Genomic DNA, 25,454 nt, shown 5'->3' on the forward strand with positions numbered 1-25,454 from the left:
GTCTAGGGGCCGTGAGAACCTGACTGTGGAGTCTCTGGGAAAGCCCAGGTAGAGCCTGGAGCTTCCACAATTATAGAAATGGAAAGCTTTTTAAAAACCCAACAACAACAGCAAAAAGATGTTGAGGGTTTGTAAAGATGGAATACTTGTAGCTGAGAAAATTCTTGGCTGAGAAAATGTGGGGAGTGCTGAGACAGTTGTTGGAGGATTTGGATTTTTTTTTTCTTTGTTTAAAGGAGAAGACAGTGGCTATAGAGGGGACCCACTGTCCCCACCCCGTTTGCATTGTTAAAACAAACATAAGGATAGAAGACTTTGCAATGCAGTAGAATGTGGGGAAGGAAATGAAAACAGGAGAAATATAAAGAATTCAATGCATTCTTAAATCTTAAGAGAATAAAATTATCTTGAACTGAGACTCATAGCCCAAAGCAAATAATCTGCTAACTCAGAAATGGCAGGAAGCCTTTTCACAAGAACAAAAGGAAGTATAGCTCTTGAGGTGTGCAAAGAGGGACCGTGAAGGGCCTGTGTGGTTTCATCTGTCAACAAAAGCCTTGTTGGGTGACTCAGTTTCCTCCCTGTGGCACTATTCATGAAAATATCTATTTACCTAATGCCTTGGGAAGACATTTGAATTTATGATTTAATCAGTTTGAAAATATTTCTGCTGAGCTTTGTCGCTTCATTTAATTTAATTTATTTTTTATTGTTTGGTGGCTGGTGGACTGCAGGCAGATTTAGCAGGAAAGATTACTAAGGAAGGATCACCTTTGCTAAGGAGCTACCAGGAAGAAATCGAAGAAAGAACAACAGATGCCGGGCACTTCTTGTTTTAGGCTCTGTCTACTGTATTTACTGTTTGTTTTTTTTGTTGTTGTTGTTGTTGATGGTGGTGGTGGTGGTAGATAGTGTGTATGTTTTCTTTTATGTGTGTATTCGTCTTTGTTTATAAGCTTGTCATGTTTATATGGGGACTGCTTAAGATGCTTCCAAACAATGAAATAAAAACACTGCTAGTTTTAAGGGGAAGAGTTCAGGAAGGTGCCATAAAGAGCATAAGGCAGATGCCCTGTTTTTTTAGGTTTGTTCATTAATTCATCATTTTGGATACATACATGATTTTCCTCATTACCTAATAAAAAAAGAAAAGTTGAGCCAGGTGTGGTGGCACATGGCTGTAAACCCAGCGGCTTGGGAGGCTGAGGCAGGAGGATAACGGGTTCAAAGCCAGCCTCAGCAAAAGTGAGACACTAAGTGAGACCCTGTCTCTAAGTGAAATACAAAATAGGGCTGGGGATGTGGCTCAGTGGCCAAGTGCTCCTGACTTCAATCCCTGGTAACCCTCCCCTCCAAAAAAAAAAAAAGTTACATGATGGATAGGTGAATGTAGCTGGAATTTGGGTCATTTTCTTGGTCTGTTACCTCGATTGGAGGCCAGCCCAGCAGAGTAACTGGCCTATTGTTTTTGGTCCTTGTTCCGTGAACCCCTCCCACAGGGTGCTCGCAATGGTTATCTCTGAGATCTCAACCCAGGATAGAAACACTGTTACTACCTAGTGCATTTTGAAAGTGAAAAAGTAATCTGCAGTGTCTTCTATATTTTGAATTTACAGGAGCACATGCACTTGGGGGGTCCTTTCCTGGTCCCAAGCTGCTTGTTCTTCTGCCTTCCTCCTGTACTGACTGGTCACAGCCTCTCCTGCTCCCAGCTCTCTTCCCCGTTCCCTGTGACATAGAACACAAAGTACCATGCTTACTCTAAAACACTGAAAATCAGCCCCAGAAGAAAGGTAAACCATGAAGACCAGCAGCTCTCCAGCTGTCTAGCAAAGACAAGTTGCCAGTCCCCAGATCTCTGGGCTCCAGATCAAGGACCCGTACAACCAGACCAGGCCTACGCAGCCCACCATCTGTGGGACTTGGATTCACTCTCCCTTTATCCGTGGGCCTAGGACAAAGGGTAGCCCCTTGTCTGACTTCAGTTTCTTCTTGTGAAAATCCAGCATGGCTTTAAGAGTATTTCAGATTGTGTTACAAAATGGCCTCCTACCCCGTGCCTTCCTCTCTGTTCATTGCTTTCTTGGTTGGTTCCTTTTACCACTATTTATTATCTGCCCCTGCCAACCACCGTGGATGGTGCCAATGATAATATGGATATGATACCTCATGGCCCTGCTTATAATCTGAAGTACGTGTGTGTGTGTGTGTGTGTGTGTGTGTAGGGGGGGCGGGGATTAAAACAACTGTGTTCAGTGAAGTTCTGTCTTCTGGAATCGAATATTTGTATCTTCCAAAAGACAAGTCCTTTAAGGGGCCGTTAATTCATTATAAAGGCTTAGGAATAATTGGAATGCCTATTTTGGGGGGTGGGGTTTGTTTGTTTGGTGCTACTAGACATTGAATCCACCACTGAGCTACTTTTCCAGGCTGGTCTGGAACTTATGATCCTCCTGCCTCAGCCTCCTGAGTCACTGGAATTACAGGAGTGCACCATCTCACCCAGCTTGATTCTTACTGCAATGTGCTGTCAGTCACTCTGTATTCATTCTAAGTCTTGAGTTAATCTGGGATCCTACACAGTCCTTTGGTTTGATGGGTTAAAATGGAACTGGGGAGAGACAAAGATATAGTCCTAATTTTGGGATTTCTGGTAGCGGTGGTATGATCACGTGCGTTCTTGGCAGCAGAAAGTGGCATGGGGAGCTAGCAGCATGTGGTGGCTGGACTCTAGGCATGTAAGCTTTTCTAAATGTGTTCCCAGTGTTGGCCCAGAAAGGTGATCTGCTGACAGGTGAATGGCAGATAAATTCATCATTTTTTCATTCATCCAGTAAATATGCTTCCATGGCATGTAGTTGTTGTACTTGGGGAAACAGCTGTGGAGGTGGCCATAGAAATACTGACTCCTGGAGTAACAGCACAGAGTTATTTGTCAGTTTATCTTTTTTTATTGGGGCGGGGGGAGTCCTGGGGACTGAACCCAGGGTCTCACACCTGCTGTTTGTGTTCTGTCAATGCGCCACATCCCCAGCTGTTCACAGCTCTCTGCTGTGGCTGCTGCTGCTCCTCCTGAACAGTGGCTTTCAAATTCATCCCCCTTGGGGTCCTCAGGTAAGTCAGGGAGCTCAGAATCACGATAGGGGGAGTGGGTTCCAGTCCTCAACCCTGTCTCCTCCACAGCAGTTTCACTTGTTACATTTTCTAAAAGCATCGGCAGCCATTGCTTCTGTGTGACCCATCACATGTGGCTTTAGTCCCATCAGAGGATGACTTGGAATACTGGTGACGTTCACTGTAAAGGCAAGGTAGAAGCAGAAGTCCTAATTGCTGGGGGAAGCATCCTCCTGCCAGCACATCCATGACCAGTGGGCATGGACAGAGATCCACAGTAGTCTCCTTGCCTGGAAGGAAACCTATTAATCAAGAAGCCCCAAGATCTTATTTGGATTTATTTTGTATGAGCTCCTCCTTTACTGCATGGATCCTCTCTAGAAAAGGTTGCTGGAAATCAAAATCGATCTACCTAGGAAAAATGAAGAATTCATAAGTTCTAATGTCATCATTTTCTCAAACACACCCAAAAAAGAGAAAAGGAATGTCTGATGTACTGATGTAATGTAGGGGCTAGACATTCTTTTATCGATTGTTTCTTTGTTAATTCTGAGATTAGCCTCTGTGGCAGAGGCTTGTTAGCTTTTCACCAAACTCATTAACTTTTCTTCCTGGGCACAGAGATGGTTGCATTTCCTAGTTAATTCTGCAGTTAGATTCAGCCCAGTGACTTGCATTTGGCCAGTGGAATGTGAGTGGAAATGATATGTATAATTTCAAGGCCTGGCTCATCAAAACCTCCAGTGCAAAATCCTTTATGTGCTTTCTGGACCGATGGAAAAAATCAGCTTCCTGTTGAAAAAAAGGTTCAACATCCAGAAGGAAGGAGAGTGGATCCCTGGGTCACTTCTAGGAGGGGGCACTGATGGTGAGCTTTGCGTAAGCAGGAAATACATTTGAGCCATTATGCATTTGGGGGCTTTGTCTGTGCCTACAGCTAGCATCTCCTGACTAATAGAGGTTGTCATCATAATTTCATCATGATTAGAGAGGGGAGCTTTAAGAAGCACTTGGAAATTCCAAGAGCAGCAGAGATTCTCAACTGAAGGACTTAAAACTTCCCGTGGCAAATGATGACATACAGGCTAGACCATCACCAACGACCAGCTACTGGGGGAGCTGAGTGAGGCCAGATTTGCAAAGACCTTCCTACCCCCACCTCCCACGAGGGTTCCTGGTGTTAGTGTTTTAGTGGGGGTGCCACTTAAATCTTGCCACTAAGAGAATGAGAGACACCCACCTGGTATTGGGGGGGGGGCTGTACAGTACAGTGAATAAGCAAATCAGCTCTGGAGTCCAAATGTATAGTTTTTACAGCCTGACACTGCAGCTTATGGAGTGGCTTCGAACAGATCTCTTAATTTCTCTGTTTTTCAGATTCCTCTTTAAAATATGATGATCATAGTATTTATTTCACAGATTGTTGTGAGGATTAAGTTTTATACATATGTATATATAAACCTATCAAATATGTATATATAACTTCATTATGTATAAATTTTACATATATGTATACTTAGAACCGTATACATCATACAGTTTTTCAAAAGAAAATTATCTGTTATTATTTGTAGCCAACTGATCCAAAGACAGACACTCATTTTTATTTTGTTTTCCTGCTCAGAACTCAAGGTATGTTTCTGCAAATAAAAACCATAGCTGGTTGCAGATGGAATGGAAATAGTTTATGCTGCAAATATTTTTATGTAACATCATGCCGCATCCACCAGAATATTTCAAACAGTCTACAGATAACTTTCAGAAGTTGAGCTGTACCCCATCATTCATTCCATACACGTTTATTGAACATCTATAATATAATAGAAACTACACCAGCTGTGTAAAACATAAAGGCAAAAAATTAAGAGCCCATAGATATATTGCTACAACGTGACAGCCGTTGACTTTGTGTATCAAAGTTGTTAGCCTCTGGAGAGCAAGTAGGAAGACCACCACAGGCTTCTTTAGGACTTAGGTCCTGCAAATTATGAAGCTGGAATAAATAATATGTGGCCAGAAATGCTTGGATTAACCCACCAGCTGCTGCCTAGGCTTGATCCAGCCTTACTCGGTGGAAATGCAATACTTGGAAGCATGACCCAGGCAGAAGGGAGCTTGTAAAGAAAAACACTGTAATCTACTAAGAACAAAGAACTAATGTCACAGCAGTGCTTTTAGCATACAAAGATGAGCAAAACCCTATCAAGGACATGTGCCCCCCAAATGTACACTAAGATATGTCCATAACTGAGCATAGATGCATTTCCGTTGTGTTCGGCATTTGACCCACCAGGAGGGGAGTTTACAACCACCTTGTTTGGACTATAAAATGGATACTTTTCTGGTGGACTGTGCTTTTGTAGACATTGCTAGTCTTTGATCACAACAGAATCCATCTCCCACATAAATCTATTGTATAGCACGTGAAACATGAAAATCTATCCTTTCACTCCCACCCCTCTGCCTTTTTGTATTAATTTCAGTTTAAGAAAGTGTTCCCACACTGGGATTCCAGGAACAGTTAGTTGGTTTCTGGCACAAAGCAAACCAGAAACTGGCTGTTTAAGTCACAGAAGGTGATATGGCTTCTGAGGAATTATAACAGGGCAGTCTAAGTGGACTGGGACGGAGGCGCCACCTGGAGGGAGGAGGGGGAAGAGCACAATGAACACAGACCCTGTTTCACAGGCATTTAAAGGGGAAAGAAACTGTCCTTACCTGATGGAAAGCAAAGAACTCGGCTTGTAACTCGGTCTAGATTAATAAGCACAAGAACACATCGACTAACAAGTTCTCTTCCTTCCTACCTTTTGTGGATTTTACAATTAATTTTCATTTAAATGTTTCATTTGTATTTATCCTTTTTTGAGTGTGGAGACCCTAAATGGTTTCTAAGGTATTGCTCTTTGTTAATACTGCTAGATGAGTTTTCATAGAAAACAATGCCATACAGAGTGTTCTTTGCTTCCCTGAGAGGAAGTGGAGGTCATTGCAATCCTTGTTGATAGGAGGTAGGGAAGGACGTGGCCATGAGCCAGGGTCCTCACACTGTTGCATGTCTGTCCTTTCTAACAGATCTAAGTATCTGCTCCCCTTGCACCACCTATTCCTGTAGGAAAACCAGTGCCAGTCTAGAATTAAGGGAACATTGGCAGCAAGATGATAAAATGTTACTTTTTAAATATTCCGTGAAAAATAACTTGATCCAAAATAAAGGTTGATCAAAATTCTGTTTGTATACTTCTCATAAAGGTAACACTTTTTTTCTTAGGCAGGCTTAATTTCAGATGCTTTGTGTGCCTACATTAGATCATTTTCTTCCCAAATTTTTGTTTGTAAAGTGTGTTTGGCAAACCTGTCATGTGCTCCTTGGTTTGGTTTATTGCTGCTTTTGAGGAGCAAAGGCTCGTTTCCTTGCTGATCTGTGTATTTTATCCATGCCTGTCTATGGATCATCTGCTACTGTGAATGGATAAGAGACAGAACAGATGTAGAAGATGCTTCTCAGAATTTCACCAAGAAGCTCAAGAGCCCTCCCAAGGACAGCCCTCCTCTCCCTTGGTGGAAGCTCCCCAGAGTCTGCATGAAGTGAATTTCTCAAAGCATCCTGCTGCCAGGGCCATTGTGGTGGGTTCACAGATGTTAAGCTGCAGTCCTTGAGTCGAGAGTCCTTGCAGTAATGGGAAGGGCAAGTGCTAGAACAGGCACACACAGCAAGACAATGCAAAGCCAACCCCAAGAATTGCATGTGGAGGTACCCAGGGGGGAGGTACTCCCATAGCAAAGCACCACAGCAAAACCCTGTCCGAGTCTGTGTGCTTCTCACAGTCCAAGATTGAGGAGCTGGCTGATTCATTCCTAGAGAGGGCTCTCTTTCTGGTTTGCAGATGACCTCCTCACTGTGTGCTCAAATGGTGGGTAGAAAGAGGGCCCAAGTGTCTCTTCTTATAAAGACACTAATCCCATCACACGGACCCACCCTCATGGCATCATCTAACCCTACTCAGCTCCCAAGGCTCCATCTCCTCATACCATCACATTGGAGCATGGGACTTGAACATATGAATTTATGGGTGGGGAGCTGGGGATCAAACATTCACCTTACTACTTACAACAAGAGTTTTTTTTTTTAATTTTTAGTTGTAGTTGGACACAATACCTTTATTTTACTAATTTATTTTTATATGGTGCTGAGGATTGAAAACACACACACACACACACACACACACACACACACACATTTACTGATGAGAAGACTAAGTCACTGTGAAAAAAGCTGAGCAGTCATGTGACCAAGGGCATTTCCTGAGGCAAGGACCCTTCTGGCCATTCCTGGAGATACTGCTTCCATTTCAGATATCTTGTAGGGCTTCTGTAAGTGGGCACCTCTTAAGAAATCAAATGACAGGAAGCTTGTGGAGGAGACTTAGGCTTATTATAGTTCTTGTTTTGATTTGGGGGTTGAAGTATGGTCTTTTTTTTTAAGAGAGAGAGAGAATTTTTTAATATTTATTTTTTAGTTTTCAGTGGACACAACATCTTTATTTTATTTTTTTTAATGTGGTGCTGAAGATTGAACTCAGCACCCCGCACATGCCAGGCGAGCTCGCTACTGCTTGAGCCACATCCCCAGCCCTGAAGTATGGTCTTAGGTTAACTTTGCTCCCCAGAATTCCAGGAGTGCCCATTGCTAAAATCCAAGGAAGGAATGCAGACTTTGATCAATGTTTGCAGAAATCTGAGTAGGGAGAAAGGAAGAAAGGATGGTGGGCTATCCTTGGCTAGTCACTCGATTGGTTGTTGGTGTTCATGAGGATTGGGTAAGACCTGGGAAAAGGTAGCTGGCCATGTCAGCAGAGCCCCATGGTGTGGCATTGACCCAGACGGACCTGCAGCCCAACTTCTAGACCTCTGCTGGTGTGCCAACATACCAAGCTTGGATCTTTTCGTCAGAACAGAATCTCGCTAATCAAAAGACACAGAATGACTATTTTATTAATTCATACTGAAATGTATAATTGTCAAGTGGGTTTGTGTTTGCTAAGCAATGTAGCGTTTCCCTTTAGGCAAAAATACTTGCAAAGGGAAACTATAATCAGAAGATTACCTGGATGGGTGGAAGCAGAGCAAGAGAGGGGCGTGGGGGTACGTTGCTGGCTGGTGGAATTGGGCTTTCATAGATATTCTGAAATCTCCACTTCCCCTGTGGGCACATCCCTGCCAGAGCTCATCACAGCCAGTGACCAGGACTCAGTCTTCCCCAGCAATGTTGGGGAGTCCCTGCTGACCATGAGGATGATCTCCCCACTTTATGCTCCCATTGTTGACTCCCCCCAATCCCTCCCTGTCCCAATAGGTACATTCTGTATTATAGAATATAAATCTAGACAACTCTCTACCTTCACACATAGTGTAGTCTCCAAAGCAAGCACCACTGTGCAAAAGTTGAACAATGCATATACTTAAATATTCCTATCTCAGAAGGTTTAAGATATATTTGTATATATCTTCATAAGTATATGGCAATAGACTTAAAGTCTCTAATTAGCCCAAGTCTTTAAAGTCACAGTTTTTGATGATATATTACCAGCATGCCACATAGTTCTTGGCTTTTGGTTCTTTCAACTAAATGCAAATGGTTACCTAGGTAGAGACGATGGAGCATCCACCTGGGCACTTTTGCTCCATTTCACGAGTTCCCATCTTGTCCCATCTCGGTTGCATAACTATTATGAGATCTTCATTTCTTTTTTTTTTTTATTGACTATTTTTTTTATTTTTTTATTTTTATTGTTGGTTGTTCAAAACATTACATAGTTCTTGATATATCATATTTCACACTTTGATTCAAGTGGGTTATGAACTCCCATTTTTACCCCGTATACAGATTGCAGAATCACATCAGTTACACATCCATTGATTTACATATTGCCATACTAGTGTCTGTTGTATTCTGCTGCCTTTCCTATCCTCTACTATCCCCCCTCCCCTCCCCTCCCCTCCCCTCTTCTCTCTCTACCCCCTCTACTGTCATTCATTTAAGATCTTCATTTCTTACTACTTATTTCAGTTGCATTTTATCATTTTCCACTTTCTAAAACATAAATGACGATCGGGAAATGCTCCAGGTAGTCAAACAGTGGAGCCAATACCACTGTGCAGACCCAGTGATTGTCTGCAGACTTGACTAATGGAAAGAAGTCATTGCCACAATGCAGAGCTCAAATTGCTTCTATGAAAATCCAATTTTTGCATGCAAAGGACAAAAATACCATGTGATCTTCCATAATATGCTACGTTTTTAAGTTCAATGTACAAAACTTAGGGACCTTTATACCTTCCATCAGATTATACTTGGATCTGGCAGGGAGATGACATTTTGCTTATTTAAATAAATTTAATAAATAATTATTGAATGCCTATTATGTGTCAGGCAGCGTACTAAGCTTCTGTTTCCAAGGAGAAGAATAGGAAAAACACCTCTCTCTTGTCCTCATGTGTACCAACAAATCATCCTTCTGAAGTAGTTTTCAAATTCTTTAGGATAGGAATGTTTAACCTCAGCACTATACATTTTGGGCTGGATAATTTTTTTGCTGTGGAGGGATGTGTTGAGTATTCTAGGATATTGAGCAGCATCCATGGATTCTTCCAACAGATGCCAACAGCACCCTAGTAGTCATGAAATAAAAAATGTCTCCAGATATTGCCATATGTCCCCTGGAAGATGGGCAAGATCACCCCAAATTAGACCATTGACGGCATTAGACCTGCCATATTTCTCAACTTTGGTAGATGAATTGGCTATGGGATTATCTACTGTTGGGCTGAACCAGTTTGTTCCCAAAGCCTTACAGATGTGCATGGAGACAGAAGGGCTCTGGGAGAGATGTCACACTTGGTTCATGACAATAACCGTGTGTCACTTCATGGGAACTTGTCACATCCACATCCTGCATATCCAGCACCCTGCTCGTGCCTGTTGCCCACATTATGAGACAAAAGCTGTGCTGTGGGATGTGAACTAGAACAATCCAACTAAAACAGCGGGGGGGTCATTCACGCACTTCGCCTGGACAGTTGCCTAAGTAGCATTGTAAGTAAATTTTTAAAATTGAACTGGGGTCTCGGCCCACTGCACAGGACGTTGCAATCCGAGACTGGGTTGGACACCAGTCCACTGCCATCAGCCACAACCCAGCTATGGGAACTCTCTTGAGAGAGAGTTAATAGGTAAATATATCCTATAAATGTTACAGTGTGTGCGCCCAGGAGAGCGAGAGAAAGGGAGAGTTGCCAGTCACACCCTCCCAGTCAGTATCCTTCCCCTTCTTCAGCCTCTGCTTCCCCAGAATCCACGCTCAGCTCTTCATAATCCTCCAGCGCTACCAGGCCCTCTCGGGCCTCTGAGAATTCCCCTTCCTCCATGCCTTCATCCACGTACCAGTGCACAAAGGCCCACTTGGCATATGTGAGATGGAACTTACTTATAGTCCAGGCGGGCCAGGCCTCTGCGATGGCAGTGGTGTACTCAGCATGCACACAGCCTGCTGCACCTTGGCCAGGTCTCCTCCGGGCACCACTGTGGGGGGCTGGTAGTTAATACCCACCTTAAGCCCAGTGGGGCACCAATCCACAAACTGGATTTTGCGCTTCGTCTTGCTGGTGGCAATGGCCGCATTGACGTCTTTTGGGACCACGTCCCTCCTGTACAACATGCAGCAGGCCATGTACTTGCCATGGTGAGGGTCACACTTCACCATCTGGTTGGCCGGCTCAAAGCAAGCATTGGTGATCTCGACCATCGAGAGCTGCTCATGATAGGCTTTCTCCATCAAGATGACCAGGGCATAGGTGGCCACGGGGAAGTGGATGCGGGGGCACGACACCAGGTTGGTCTGGAATTCCGTCAGGTCCACGTTCAGGGAGCAAGGGACAAAGGAAGGAGTAGTGTGGCACATTCCCCAGTCCCTTCTAGACCCCAGATGCCATCAGCAGTGCTTCTAACCATGTGTGTTAGCGCAGGTGTGGTGCGCTGTCCCACTCCGTGATATTTTCTCATTTTGAATGTGTTGTCAACATTAAAAGCAGAATGCCTTAAATTTAGAAATAGTCCAGCCAAATGTACATTTTATCGTCTTGTCTTATTATGTTTGGTTTGAATTCTAGTTAAGGAGACATAATATCTTTTTTTTTAATAACAGTCTTTGTATTGGTTTTGTAAGTAATTTGAAAAATTACATTTCGATTTTCAACATTTACGCCAACTTTCTGGCACATTTTTACAGCCAAGTTACACTTTAACAGTAACTATAAAGGAGATAATGAGGACCTCCTAACTGCTTGTTCTTCATGGCTGCTGGTGAAATTGGTATAATTAGGCTTTCATGAAAGGAACTGGGTTTTCCTCATAAAAAATACAATAACAATCCTTCCCAGTAATGCAGTTGGCACTGGGCAAGCTGGAAAAAGCAAGACCTTAGTGGAAAAGCTTATGAAGTTCATTGTGAGCAGAACCGCATCTTATTCAAGGCACCGTCTGAAGTTTTGGAGTGATCTTTGCTTCTTCCTGATGAGAGTAATATGTGGACATTTTTCTCCATGAGGAGGAAAGAAAAGATCTCTTACAGAGAAAGGAATGTCAACATCTGAAGAAAGAGCTGCTGTACTGAAGCCATTAATAATTGCAGCGTGACACTGCAGACCAGAAAGAAAAGGTGTGTTTAACCAAATCAGTTTTACGAACAGTGCTTGGGAGCTGAATCTTTCTTTTTCTGAGCTGCTGCTGACCTCCCCACCCCACTTTATGGAATTCCTTGCAATGTGGGAGCAGGACCCAAAGCCAAGCAAATCTGCACATTATTTCAGCCAGCCAATGGGGCATGGTTTTTGGTTTGACTTCTAGTTTTGGAATTATTGAATCAATTTTCTCCTACTGTATTTGAAATGTGGTTTTAAAATTGAGTTCAAAATGCAACTTTTTATTACTGATTATTCGGGTTCTCTTTCAGTGGAATAGAAAAAAAAATAATACCAGAATTACTCTTCTATATACTCATCCTTAATTTTGATTTGATTGTGTCCAAATGGCAAGATTGGATTTTTATACACTATTAAAATGCTTTTATTCAGCACTGTTTTATCTTATACCCAGTGACAGTGCCCAGGGGGTGCGAATCTTGTGCCCGAGAGGATTTTAATTAGCAGACACTTAAGCCACCAGATGGCTCCCTTAGGTTTTAAAATCTATGCTTGGGGGAAATAAATTGTCTTACCCTAAAAAATTTACTTGACTGAATTTGAAAGGATGCCTTAAAATCATGATGCAAGCAGGCCTCCATAGCTTCAAGCTGAATTAATAGGTTTAGAGTTGCTGGTTGGAGGGTTTGGCCACTTTGTTTAAAGATACAAGATCTTCAGGATGCATGACTATGTGCCATGACTCGTCATTTCTGTTAGCTTATGAATTTGTTTTTTCAAAGATGAAATGTCTCATCTCTTGATTCTTCTTCTCTCCACTTGTGTTTCTCTACCAAATATATTGTACTTTTTAGGTGGCTCATAAGTGGGCCTTCCCCTCCCCAAGGACAGCATTGGAGGTCCATACCTAGAGCAGCACAGGTGGCTCGTCAGATTTAATATTACCTGCTAAACTTGCCTCTTTCTTTCCCATAGTCCTTTGGGGGTACTTTCACATTTGCAAATACACAGAAACCCAATGGGGTAGATTGATATCATCAAAAAGAAACAGAGGGCAGGGTATGTGTGAGACAGACCCTGGAGTTTGACCATGGATTCTCCTTGCAGGTTCCCAGTAGGACTGTTAAACATTCCCCTGGCTTCACAACTGCCCCACAGTAGGTCTCATGGTGCACACAGTCTAAGGAGAAATTCACCTATGTCCCTCTCACCACAGAGATGTGGGCAGCATCAGGAAGCATAGATTAAGTGGACCTTCACCAGCAAGCTTTGTTTCTTTGGGGAGTTAAAACCACTTTTCCCAGGCCATGCATCTGCCCATCTTAACCTCCTTCAGTGAATAGTTTTTCATCTTGAATTCTGCGGAGCAGTTATCCCAGAGTAAACCCACAGATAACCCTCTTTTAGCAGTTATACAGGCAGATAATCATTGCTCATTCCAGCATTAGATTCTAGACTGAGAACTCAAGGTGGGAGAGCTTTAGAACAGAACTCAAGTTTTTGGACCTCTAAGGCTCACCCGGAAATTCTTGTTAAAGCAGACTTCCAGGCCCACCTGCAGAGATTCTGATAAATAAGTCTGGATAGGAGACAAGCCACAAATTTGCATTTCAAACAAGCTCCCAGACTTTTTGGATCCAACTTGTCCAGCGATTACCCCTTGAGCAGCGCAGAATTTTGAGAACATGTTTCTAATACTCAGCTGTTATCACCTCTTAGAGGCAAATGACAGGGCAATGTCCATCAAAGTATTTTCCATTTGAACTGCATGTGATTTTATGTGACTGCGGCTCAGAACTTCAGTCAGGGTGTACTCTTTGTAGCAAGGAGTAACTCTTGGGTCATCAGTGAGGGAAGAGGCAGGCATCAGAGCATTATGCAGAGTGTGGCCCTCCGGGTTTCAGGTCTCCAGGTATATCTGGAGGAACACAATCAAGACAAGAGTCTAGACATTGACCATTAACAACCCAGAAGAACTGATGTCAGGCATGGAGAGATATACATCAAGTGATGGAAAGCTGACAAATCTGTGACCAGGCTGCTCCAACAAGTCACTTCCAGGCATTCCTACTAATCTTTCAACCCAACCATTGCTTATGGGGAATGAGAGCCAGAGGTGACATCTCAGATAAAATGACTGTTGACAAATTCTCTAATCTCAACTCAAGCAAACACTGCTCCATTGTCCTAAGCCAGTGTCTGGCACAATGCTCTGATTGTCTTAGCAGAAGTTTGATATGAAAATAGGAGCTTTTTTTTTTTTTTTTTGAGAATGAAACTGCTACAGTGAGTTTTTTCTTTTTTTTTAATGGCCCAGAGGAATCAACAAGTATTCATATCCATGGCTTTTCAACAACCCCCCCCCCCCCGAAAGGTGGTTGCTCTTGGCAAGTCATGCTGAGAACTATTGTGTGTGCTATCATTCTTTAATCTTTTTAGCCTTAGAAGTAATTGCAAGATCCATGTGAGTAGGGCCAGCTGTGTTCTGGAATTGATTAATTCATTCAACAGAAACCTTTGATGAGGCACTATGTGAGATGATTAAAAGGGTAGGCCTTGCTTGTGTCTTTGGGCAAGATAAAGATGCCCGGCATGGCTGGCCAAATCATGCCACAGGAACAGCAGACATTAAGCCATCCCTGTGTACTTACCACAATGCAGAGCTCAAATTAAGAAGTATCCATGGTGGAGAGGCTGCTACTGACGAGGGAGGAGCAGACACCTGGAGGAAGGAGGGTGAACTTACCAGGCATCACCGGGCTCTTCATTGCCAGGGACTAATGTCTGGAACACGGGCATATGGAATCGCATGGCCTTTTCAAAGCTCAACAGGACCAGGGGCCGGGCAGTGGTGCAATCTGCGCAGTCTCCTTGCTTGCCCTGGTTCCAGCACATTTTAATCAACTAGTAATGTAACACGACTCATGATGCATTTTCTCACAGAACAGATGTCCTTGATAAGAGCTAGCAATTTCTCTGCTTTCTCACTCCTTTCCCATCCAGCTTATGAAAACACCTTCTTGAACCCCATACAGGAACTTAATCAGAGGGAATATGTCAGGAGGTCACTTATCACTCAGTTTTGCCCTGTTGGTGGCAAATCAAAATCTGGGATCCATGTTCTGGGTAGGAAAGGGTCATGAATTTGCATTTCTAACGGCTCCTGCTGGTCCAAGCGCTGCCCTTGAGAGTGTTGCCTTCTTTGGCTACTATTTATTCTTTCATCCAAGAAATATTTTTTTTAGCATCTACTAGGTACCAGGGCCTTAGGCATCAGGTAGATAGCAGGAACAAAGCAGACAAAGATCTTACACTCCCAGAGCTCACTGTCTAGTAGAGGGAACCCCTTTACTAGTAGGTAGACACATGCATAAGCAAGGTGCTTCTGGTAGTACTCACGGGACCTGTGGCCAGATGGGAAATGACTGGGGGGAGATTAGGGTTGAGTAAGCCTAGGGCCTCCTCTCTACAGATGAGTGCTAGTGGTCACAGCACTGGGCTCCAGTTGTGGGAATTACCAGTGTAGACCTAAAATCTGTAGCAGAAGTCTGTATAGGAGTTATCTAAATCCTTCTTGCTTTCTAATTGCATGGGCTCTGTGACCAGAGGCCCTTCTTCCTGAGTTCAGGGATGCATTAGGGAATGTGAGTGGGAAGGACTTGTAGGGTGGAGTGACGGGTGAGAGGTTTGGAGAGAAGCTGGAGCCAGGCTGAGAGGGGAGGAGCTGGGCAGAGGGAAACCTCTGGTGACCCACGAGGAGACCATGGGTTTCAGGGCGAAGCCACCTGGTGGAGGTTCCTTTTCGCATTGTTTTCTGGGCAGATCTCAGGGCTCCCTCCCTCCCGGATATTTCCTTCAAAACCTCAGCTGGTGGTTTGTGTTGCTCGTGAATGCTTTTCTGTCACTCTATCCTCTTGGACTTTGTTCTAGTCTGTTCAGGCTGTTCTCACAGAATGCCAGAGACAACAGAAATGCCAGGTGTGGTGGTGTATGCCTTAATCCCAGAGGCTCTTGGGAGGCTGAGGCAAGAGGATCATGAGTTCAAAGCCAGCCTCAGCAACTGAGCAAGGCCCTAAGCAACTCAAAGAGACCGTGTCTCTAAATAAAATATGAAAAAGGACTGGGGATGTGGCTCAGTGGTTAAGTGCCCCTGGGTTCAATCCCTGGTATAAAAACAAAACAAAACAAAACAAATAGGAATCTATTTCTCACAGTTCTGGAGGCTGAAAGTCCAAGATCCAGGCACCCACAGAGTCTGTGTACGGAGAGGGCCAGCGTCCTGGTTCTCAGACAGCCATCTCTTGGGTCCTCACATGGAGGGAGAGGTGAGGCGGCCGTCTGTGCCCTCCTTTATAATCCTGTTCATGAGGCTCCACTCTGATGAGCCAGTTGCCTTCTGATGCCACCACCCTGGGGCTTAGCTTTCAACATACAGATCTGGGAGAGGACACAGGCATTCAGTCTATAACACTGTAAATGATCCAAAGAGGCTTGACAGGAGACATGATCAAGTCATCTCCTGGGAGTAGTGGGATTATGTCTTTCAGGACCCTCATCTGTGGAATGGAGACAGGAATACTTCTGGGGTGTTCTGAGGAGTACTTAGTGAAGCACTTGGTCGGTTCCCTCCTCCACAGCCTACAGAGGGATTTGGACCAGGTAAAGTCAAAGGGCTTTATATTGAAACTACAATATAAAACTGTCCTCACTGACTGTCCAGTGTCATGGCAGAAATAGAAGAAATGTCATGCAGGGCCCTTGATGTTGAAAAGCCTGAGCTTTCTTAAGAACTGCTTGGAACATGAGAAAACAGGAAACAGACAGTGGGATTATTTGGTAAAGAATAACGAAGGCTCTCTAGTGGCAGTGCAGTCGTGTCCCTGAAGCAAGTGGGGAGTGTGTGAGCTGGGATTTCAGTAGTAGGTGGAGAAAAGGTAGAAAGGAGGAGAGGGAGGAAGAGCTCCTGAGCACAGGGAGGAGACGAGGATAAATGTATGGTTTCATTCTTCCTATGGCTTCATAGAAACCCCATTGTGTGTATTGACCACATTTTCTTTATCCATTCACCTAGTGACTGGACACCTAGACTGGTTCCATAACTTGGCTACTATAAACACTGAACAGGCTGCATCGCTAGAGTACGCTGGTTTTAGTTCTTTTGGATCAATACCGAGGAGTGGGGTAGCTGGATCATGTGGTGGTTCTTTCCTCACTGCTTTCCAAAGTGGATGCACTGATTTGCAGTCCCACCAACCAGGTGTGGGAATATCTCTCCCACTGTCACTGGCTGATAAATGGATGGAGTTGGAGAACATCATGCTAAGTGAAAGAAGTCAGGTTGAGAGAGAGACAGACAGACAGACACATGCATTCTCACAAAATAAAAGGAAGACAATAGAGTAGAGAAAGGAGATTAGGGGGAGGTAGGTGGGGGAGGGAAGGGAAAGGGGAAATAATGGGGAATGAAGTTGATCAAAGCTGTGTACATGTGCACACGTGTATCACAATGAATCCCACTTTCGTGTATCTATTAAATTAAAAATATAATATAGAAGGGAGACCAGTAGAGAAAACAAAGGGGTTCAGGGGAGGGAGAATGGGAGGTACTAGGCGGGGAAAAAAAAAAGAGCATGTTTAGATGAAGATACCAGAGCCCCAGGGCTTTGTATTGTGGGTTTGTACATGTACAGACCCACACCTTCTTAATGAAGGCTGTCTCGGTGAGTCACACTTTAATTTAGAATTTATGATTAATGATTATTTGGAAAGAGACAGGCTACAGTTGGAAGAACAGAAGTTCATTAGGTGTTTTGACAATCTAAATAAGAAAATTATAGAATTTTTGCTCCAGAAGGAAAAGGCACTGTGCCTCTCTTGTATGGCAAAGGAGGGACCTGTGGCTCAGAGAGGTTAGGTAGCTTCCCTGATATCACACAGCTGGTTAATAACAGACACCGCCCCCCCCCAAATAATTAACACCTATGTTTCCCAGTGTCATTTTCAGGGTATCTCAGAAAGTAAAGGAAATGGATTATTTGAAATAACACAGTGGCAGTCACATAAAAACATGCAGCAGTTGAAATATGGCTCAGATGAACATGTATCTTTTGCTGCTATATAAGCTCATTGCTCATCTATATATTTATTAATGAGTGCGAAATTCCTAGTGGTAGAATCGTTATTATGTAAGCTGAAAGGATTTTTTTCCCATTAAAATATACCATCAATTACCATTTTTATGTCCTCACAGTGGTTTTAAACTCCATTAACAGGTTTTGTTTTGGTTTTGCGGTGCTAAGGATCAAACCCAGGGCTTTGCACATGCTGAACAAGTGCTGTGCTACTGAGTGGTATCTGCAGTCCATTGGTTTTTAAACTGCATTTCTGGATTCGTGTCTTTTTTTAATCTTTGGCTGCCTTTTATTAGAAAAGTGTAAGGAAGTTGGCTTCAGTGTGTGGAGAAGGAATCCAGTGTTCAGGATCTGTGTTCTGGGGCTTTCAGAGTCCCAAGTGGGTTCTGGAGTAACTCTGGGTGACCATCGCTTTGCCGAGTTCTTGCTTCTCATCTGCTTTAGATCATTACAGCTATAACTCAGCATCTTCTGCAGTAAGAATGGAATGTGATTACTGCACAAAAATACAACCTTGTAACTCCACTTGAAAGAAAGCAAGCAAATACATTCCTGTTGTCAAGGGAGAAGTCCTTGCATTTAAAAGGCTATTTGGGGAGGCATTAATCCGTGAAAGAGTTTGACACCAGGGCAATGAGCTGCCTGAGATTGACAGGTGAGGAAGTGCGTGGTCTGCCTTGAAGCTCAGCCTGCATCTTCCCTGGAGTCTAACAGGTGACCAGATGGGATGGATCCCAGCTTCTGCACTGGAGCTATTTGATATCATTGCAGAAGAAGTAAAGATGTGTTTCTTTCCACCATGATTCTTTTCAACAATTTAAACTTCACAAATAATAACTCAGCACATTTGTCCAATATTTGGCAGCAGAAGTGAGAATCCCATCGTGCTTTTGTTGAGCCGTTTGGACTGGAGACACGGTTGGAGAACCCCTCAGATCTGCAGTCCTCTGTGAAATCAGCTTGCAGATCCCTGCCCTGGCTCCTTGCCACATGCTCTAGGATTCAGTAACAAAATGCAAGAGCCAAAGTATGTTGTCACACATGGCAAAGCTTCCCCAGCCCGAGGCATTCGTATGTTTCTGTGTGGGAATATATTTGTAGCTCCTTTACATTAAACTAAAAAAATCAGGGTTCTTTCTTCCTAGGCCTAAAGGACAGGCAAGTGGTCATTTTAAAGAGAGAATAAAATGAAACCTCAACTTAGATAGGTTAAGGGTAACATTTCAAGGTCTTTTAAGGGAATATTTAGCTAGAACAGTTAGTAATTAGATAACTTTTAACAACTTTCTTAAAGTCTTAGGACTTCGGATGTAACTCAGTAGTGGAGCACTTGCCTACGATGTGCAAGGTCCTTGGTTCTGTCCCCAGCACTGGAAAAACAAAACAAAACAACAATTATAAATACCCACTGATAATGTCAATTAATACTTAATTTTTTCAAAATACTTCTTTTCTCATTTTGGAATCCAGCAGGTTAGACTAAGACCTTAAGGCATGTCTACACCTGTTTCTGAAGGAGGAAAAACATGAAGAATTCCAAAATTGGTCATTTTTCTCCAGGTTATGACACACTACTGAATAATGTGTTTTTTAAATTGTATAGACAATTTCTCTTTTTAAAGAAACATTCCTAATTCACATCTATCCAAGGTCAAAAACGCTTACTGTATTCTGCTGACTTTTAGTATCAAAAATGTACTCAAAATAGTATTTGCTATGAGGATTTCCAATTTTGTTCCACAGCCATTGGCCATAAGTGAATTTGGATATTGGGTGTTGCATATATTTAAAATTGGTCCTCCCCTACCAAGAATGTTTTTCATTAAATCTCATTGTTTGCATAACAGATTTATAGGCAGGAAGCACTTAAATTTTTCAAAATAAAAAATGCTCATTTTTCTACTCTGCCCACACATCATAAACACATTGAAAAGGAATTCTTATGGCACAACCCTTCAATATCTCATCCATATGCACATGTCATATACTTCTTTCTACTAATAGTTCCTCAAGATTTTTTACTTAACCTATAAACTAGAATTGATGACATTTTAATGATATAAATGGAATACTGTGGTCAAGTAGAACACACACTTAAACAGTGTCAACTTTAATTAGATCTACTTCTGCAGAAGAATTAAGAGAGACATGTCCTCAAAAACAATTCTACAGAGGCCACAGCCAGAACGTGTTATCATTATTAGCCATTCTTTTTATACTTCCTATATACCGTGCAAAGCTGTGCTCAACAGTTTCAGCTTCTAATCATCAAAATGTCACCCACCTTCTATGGTGGTTGAGGAAACTGAGATATGGAGGCGTAAGTGACTTGCCTAAGTGAGAGAGCTTGGATTGGCACCCACATCTCCCAGAATCTCAGACCCACCACCTCACCTGTTCTGACTGTGGTTTTCAAAGCTCATTTCAAAAACTCTTTCCACATGTTCATGCATCCGGGTAAGAATTCACTTGAGCCCACTATTCTCTGTGCCATGTTTCCAGCCATAGAGCTCCAAGGTGAGGAGCAATAGTATGAAATCCAGGTCTATGGCCAGCGGTGCCTGTGACAAATATCCAGGCATTTCTGCATCAAGTTGCTCTGCCCAGGCGCTCAGATTCAGGCAGCTGGTGCTGAGAGGCTTGTGGATCATGGGGCAAATAGCCGGCAGCTAGGATTTTACCATTTTGTAAAAATAAAAACAAACAAACAAAACCTCATTATTACTTGAGCAAGAGAAGCAGGGCTTATTTTGACTATGTTAGGCTACCACTTAAAGCCCTCTGAAGACATTTTTAAACAATCCCTTTCCAGTCCAAAAATGTTAAAAATATCAGGTCACAGTGTCTCTGTGATCTGAGGTCAAATCATCATTGAGGACAAGGCAGGCATCCCTGGCCTGCGCTTATATAATAGTATTTCTTAATAACTGGCTTCCTGTAGCATTTTTACTGAAAGAGCATGTGAATACCTAAGTAGTTTGTGTTTTGACAGCATTTGTACTGGATTGTGCACGAGTACTGGCCCATTATGTTTCATAGAACAAGCATAATTGTCGGGATGATAAGACATTCAGAGGCATAAGTTATCTCGTAACTGAGCTGAAAGTGTCTTTGGGGCACAATCTTGTACATCATTGTGTTTCTCATAAACACACACAGCCCTAAGTACAACTGGCAACCTCGCACAGTGAGGCTTGCTCTTTCTCTTATTTGATTTTTCTGAGGACAGTTTGTAGGGTATTGTTATGTACCATAGGATGCAGCTAATAGCCAGAGACTTTTTCAAACGTGCACATTTCTAAATGGATCACAGCCATTTAGCCTAGAAAATGTGTCGAGTGCCTCCCTGTGAGTGAGGCAGAGATGCTGTCTCCACCCCACTGAGTTGCAGGTCCAGATTTGCCATATGCTGATCAGTCACAGCCCTGTATTTCTTTAGAAATACGGCAGATTTGCATTCTTGTATAATTGAAGATTTAAGGGAATGCTGCATATTTTTCTAGCTGCCCATGTGGTTCTAAAAAATGCAAGGACAGTCAGTCCCTTTGCTTTTGCAGTCTGGTTGGTGCAGATCCTCGGGCCATACTAGATATGTCAGTCTGTGCATTTGAATTACCTAGTCATTTTAGTCCATTAGCAGACCCCCTGACGGAGGATAGTTAGCCACTGCGGGGCTGAGATAGCCTATGATTGTGAATTGGCCTCAGAAGTGTTTAAAGTGGCCTGACACCATCCATGCTTTGGAACTGCAGGCTGTGAGTGTCAGCATGTTGGAAAAAGGGATCAGTATTGCATTATCGGTGTGGTAATAAGCCTGAAACAGAGACTTTGCTTCTAATGTCATTAGAAGATGATTCTGAGCTGCGGACAGCTCCATCAGATGCAGCAGATTGGCTTCTTGGCCCTGAAACTACTTGCTCACCCTTCCCCCACCTTGTCCATGCTGCAGAGCTGCTTGCCTGGGCTGCCAAATCAGTGCCTCCTTTTAAGTTGCTCTGGCATTTTTGCCTTTGTGTGTGTGTGTCTGTCTGTCTCTCTTTGCTCACCTTAGGGCAGGGACCTGCCTACAGATCTCTAAAGGAGACCCCCATCACTAGAGATGATCATGTGCAGCAACCCTCCCCAAAGTAAGCAGTTATATAATGACTACAGATTCTGTAAGGAGGGGGGGAAATTCAAGAAGATTCTCCAAGACGTGAAAAAAAATTGGAAAGTAATTGAAATGATCCTTACTGCCTCAATAAAGTTATTAAAATTCTGACCGATCCATTTTTTATGCCATCACAGTCGAGAATAATAGAATTCCGACAATAATGGAGCTCTGGAACATGGACAAGGCCACTCTGATGTGTGCTTTCATTCAATAAATCTTGATTGAATATGCCCCTGCGATAGGTTACAAACATAGAAAATGCCAAAAACATATTAAATAAGTAAATACTGTAGTCTATGTGAAGGGACTGAGTACTGTAGAAAAATCCAGTGTATACAGAGAGATGAGGGACATCTGTGGGAGAGGGATGGTCTAGTGAACCCACCTGTAAGGGGAAGTGAGGTCAGATCAGGATAAGTGATGTCTTTGTTTTCATGAGGAAAAGTACTTTCTATTTGTGTTCCAATAAAAGTGATCCTGCAGAGAGCAAGGAAAGTTACTGGGGAAGAAAGTGGGGAGAATTGCCCAAACAGGGTCCTTGAGTGGTGGAGAGGGATATGGTCTAGTGCCCATGCGGAAGGATTGACTTTGGAAGGCATCATCCTCTATAAGGGGGAGGAAAGCCAGGTAATTTGGTGCAGATGCTTCAGGGGGTGGGCGTCTGTGGAAATTCTCTTCTGATGTTTCCATTTTCCTAGTGAAGGTGAAAACTGGATCATCTGCTGAGAATCTTGCAAAACACAGATGGAGGAGGGAAGTTGTGAAATGATTGTCAGCAGGAGTCAGAAAGTGAAGGGACGAGAAAATGGACCTTGATGGTCAGGCACCATCAGGGGTCAGCACGAACAGGAGTTGGAAGTGAGGCCATCCAGGCACAGTGGGCCACATGTAGTTGAAGACCTTCAGGAGGCTGAGGCAAGAGGCGAGAGTTTAAGGTCAGCATGAGCAACATAGGAGACTCAGTCTCAAGATAAGGCCGGTAAGACTGGTCACCAAACCTGCGTCTTTCACCTTCTATTCAGCTGCACAGTGCAGATGTGGAGCAGGTAATGCTGGATCTAACCAGGGTCCCAGCTTTGCCAAGTAAGTAAGCCAGGGAGAAGAATTCGGGTATTTTGAAAGGAGCAATTATAAGGATTGGTCGTGGATTCGAAGCTGGGTAAGGGAGCAAGACAGAGAGTGGAGTTGGCATGGGGCAACATAAAGATGACAGGTGGAAAGGTGGGGTGCTGGTCTCCAAGGGGTTGAAGGATTATTGAAGTCTAGATACTGGAAGGAGTAGGCTGGAAAGACGGAAGGTGGAGATGAGAGAGAGGATGCCTGGTAGTAAGATCATGGAAGCCTTGCGGTTACTGGTAATGACGAGGTCTAGGGTGTGATCAGGAGCCTGAGTGGGTGAGGAGGAAGGTGGTGGGAAAAACCATCAGAAGATCTGTGGACTTGCACTCAAGGACCTGAGATGGGCAGGAGCATCTCCATGCCTGTTAAGACAGGAGTGTGTTGGAGAATATGACAGGCTTGTTGATCAATAAAAAGGAGTGACCTGAAGTCCATAGGTGACAGCACTCATGAGGGGCAGTGGTGCCAGCATCTGGCCAGACCCTCTAGATCTTATGATTGACAGCACAGTGAAGCCAAAGAGGACCTCACTTCAGACCTGAACGACACCACCTACATCTTGCAGGTCACTAACTCCTCACATTCTCAGTTTCCTTGCCTGCTGAGTGGAGGTATAGTGGTATATATCTGGGCAGTTCTGAGGGCTAAATAAGATCATGTCCATGAAATGTCAAGCATTGTTCCTGGTATATAGTAATTACTTAAAATATCATGATGTTACCCCAAATCTTCATGTGAGGCCCCATGCCTTCAGCTGGGAGGAGAGTGGTATTTTTTCTTTCTATTCTTATATGGCAGTAGCTTTTAATTAATATCAGGTGGGAGTCATAAATGATCTACTGATTTGGGGTTTTGGTGACCAGACAGAGGAGTTGAAAAACACAGCAGAAATCTTCTAACACTTCATGACAAAGAACCGCTTCTTTAATTGACTGGATTTCCATCTGGCTTGGCAATAGTCAGATGGTGGCAAATATCATCAATCCCCCATGACATTCAGTTAACCAGCCATTCCAGAATGTCTCAACCATAGAAGAATTATAGCACCAGCTAATATTCTAGAAGTACCAAAATTAAAACACTACCCAGTTGGGTCTTTATTCAGTACTTTTCACTTTTGTTGTGCCTTACACCCCAATCCAATTTTTGTTGCTGATAACGACACATTAGTAGAATTCCTTTGGGCCGTTGAGCTCACATGGTTCAATGGTTCCTGAATTGAACTTGCTTCCTTGGCCAGAAATTTATTTCATTATGACTTTCAATAACCATATGTATCTATGAAATATATGATTATTGAATCTGTGTCCATTTTCTAAATTATTTAAAAAAACTTCAAAAGATCAGAGATTTAAAGATGAGACGATCCAATCTTATATATCTCAAATACTCTGTGGATGGAGCTGACTGTGTGAGCTAAATCCTAGATCTCTGTGCTTTCCTGGAAAGATTGGTTTGTGTTAATTATACAGACAAACCTATTTGACTTGCCTGTATCTTCTTCTTAGCTATGAGAAACATCTTAGAGGAGTCACCAAGCACAGGCAACTTCATTGCCTGGATTTTGTGTGCTAAGCTCTCCCTTCTGCTCACCTTAGATTTTATTCCCTTCCTTAGCTGTCTTTTTTTTTTTTTTTTTACTAATATTAAGCATGCTTTATCTTTCTGTGTTGTCTGCATCCCTTTAATCTGCCTGTTATGGGACTGAACATAAAAAATTCTTTACTAGTGGATCAGGGCTCTCCCCACACCTAGCAGAGAACCTGGCACAACACAGCATTCATAACATTCGTTAAATCAGAAAACATTTACTCAGTCCCATGTGTGAAATGGCAAATCCCAAGAATTTGCCTAGCTTGAGTGCCTTAGAATAACATCAGCACCATAATCATCATAATACATAATAATGGGTAGCATATGTCAAGTGCTTGCTTTGTCTAATTATTTTTCATGTTACTTAAGTGCAATTAATATCTCATTTTACAAATTTGAGCTCTAGAGAGGAAAGTTACTTATTCAGACTCAGGAAGCAAGAAGCAGAGGAACATCTTCACCCCTACCCTGCATTGTCCCATCAAGTGACAGCTCTGGCAGAGGCCTGCATCCCCAGCAGGAGCTGGTTGCTTGTAGACATTTGGGGGCACCAGCCCTCTCTCTGGACCATTTGGTGCTGGTTGCCAAACCCCAGGACCCTGCTGTGATCTCAGCTGGGAGCAGCAAACTGAGATGTGAGGCTG

The 25,454-nt window shown here is 43.1% G+C and overlaps 1 protein-coding gene and 1 pseudogene across 3 annotated transcripts in view; one reads left to right on the top strand and one right to left on the bottom strand.

Moving 5' to 3' along the window:
• The window catches only part of Camk1d (calcium/calmodulin dependent protein kinase ID), a 388,616-nt gene that overhangs the window by 283,211 nt on the left and 79,951 nt on the right, over positions 1-25,454 (top strand). The window lies entirely within an intron of this gene.
• Positions 10,429-11,075, bottom strand: LOC114100197 (tubulin alpha-3E chain pseudogene; annotated as a pseudogene).

This window comes from Marmota flaviventris, chromosome 12 (genome assembly GCF_047511675.1).
Source record: "Marmota flaviventris isolate mMarFla1 chromosome 12, mMarFla1.hap1, whole genome shotgun sequence".
Classification (NCBI taxonomy): Eukaryota; Metazoa; Chordata; class Mammalia; order Rodentia; family Sciuridae; genus Marmota; species Marmota flaviventris.